At 45.2% G+C, this 1,608-nt stretch overlaps 1 non-coding gene across 1 annotated transcript; it reads right to left on the bottom strand.

Annotated features, from left to right (window-relative positions):
• Nucleotides 1-315: 315 nt before the first annotated feature.
• TRNAV-AAC lies at nt 316-388 on the bottom strand. Its single transcript has one exon. It is a non-coding gene; the product is annotated as a tRNA-Val (tRNA).
• Between the last annotated feature and the right edge of the window lie 1,220 nt (nt 389-1,608).

Here is a 1,608-nt window from a genome sequence, read left to right as displayed (position 1 = left end):
GCCTGTGACTAGAGATGACTTGGCTGCATCTGGTTGGTCACACTCCACCTTGGGCAGTTTCCATGCTCTGGGTGTGTGATCGCTGCCTAATCAGAGTCCCAGACACCTTGTCTACCTGGGAGCTCTTCTGCTCTTCAACCAGCCCATTCATCCCACGAGCATTCCAGGAGGGCGGGGGAGGGGGAAAGCCACTTCACAGGCATTCAGAGAGGGAGAGGAGACAGAAGTGGGAGCAGGGGAAGTATAACAGATCTTTTGAGCATAGAAATCACTGCTACTCCTACAACAGCAGGAACTGGGAAAATTTAACCAGCTTGTTTCTGCCTGGTTTTGAACCAGGGACCTTTTGCTTGTTAAGCAAACGTGATAACCACTACACTACAGAAACTCTGCTGCAGGGCTCTGCCCCTCCCTTCATAAGTACATAAGAATGGCCATACTGGGTCAGACCAAAGGTCTATCCAACCCCGCATCATATCTGCCAACAGTGGCCAAATGCCAGGTGCCCCAGAGAGACTGAACCTAACAGGTAATGAGCAAGTGATCTCTCTCCTGCCATCCATCTCCACTCTCTGACAAACAGTGGCTAGGGACACCATTCCTTACCCATCCTCACTAATAGCCATTCATGGACTTAACCTCCATTAATTTATCAGCAAAAAGAACAAGGAGTACTTGTGGCACCTTAGAGACTAACAAATTTATTTGAGCATAAGCTTTCGTGGGCTAAAACCAACTTCATCGGATGCATGCAGTGGAAAATACAGCAGGAAGATATATAGATATACACAGAGAACATGAAAAAATGGGTGTTGTCATACACACTATAACGAGAGTGAGCAGTTAAGGTGAGCTATTATCAGCAGGAGAAAAAACCTTTTGTAGTGATAATCGGGACGGCCCATTTCCAACAGTTGACAGGAAGGTGTGAGTAACAGTAGGGGGACAAATAAACATGGGGAAATAGTTTTACTTTGTGTAATGACCCATCCACTCCCAGTCTTTATTCAAGCCTAATTTAATGGTGTCCACTTTGCAAATTAATTCCAATTCAGTAGTCTGTCATTGGAGTCTGTTTTTGAAGGTTATTTGTTGTAATATTGTGACTTTTAGGTCTATCATCGAGTGACCAGGGAGATTGAAGTGTTCTCCAACTGGTTTCTGTATGTTATAATTCTTGACATGTGATTTGTGTCCATTTATTATTTTACGTAGAGACTGTCTGGTCTGGACAATGTACATGGCAGAGGGGCATTGCTGGCACATAATAGCATATATCACGTTGATAGATATGCAGGTGAATGAGCCTCTGATAGTGTGGCTGATATGATTGGATCCTATGATGGTGTCCCCTGAATAGATATGTGGACAGAGTTTGCAACGGGCTTTGTTGCAAGGATAGGTTCCTGGGTTAGTGTTTTTGTTGTGTGGTTGCTGGTAAGTATTTGCTTCAGGTTGGGGGGCTGTCTGTAAGCAAGGACTGGCCTGTCTCCCAAGATCTGTGAGAGTGAGGGACAGGTTGTAGATCCTTGATGATGCGCTGGAGACGTTTTAGTTGGAGGCTGAAGGTGACGGCTAGTGGCTTTCTGTTACTTTCTTTATTGGGCC

Source organism: Mauremys mutica, chromosome 22 (assembly GCF_020497125.1).
Source record: "Mauremys mutica isolate MM-2020 ecotype Southern chromosome 22, ASM2049712v1, whole genome shotgun sequence".
NCBI classification, from domain to species: Eukaryota; Metazoa; Chordata; order Testudines; family Geoemydidae; genus Mauremys; species Mauremys mutica.
This window is presented reverse-complemented; position numbering and strand designations above follow the sequence as displayed.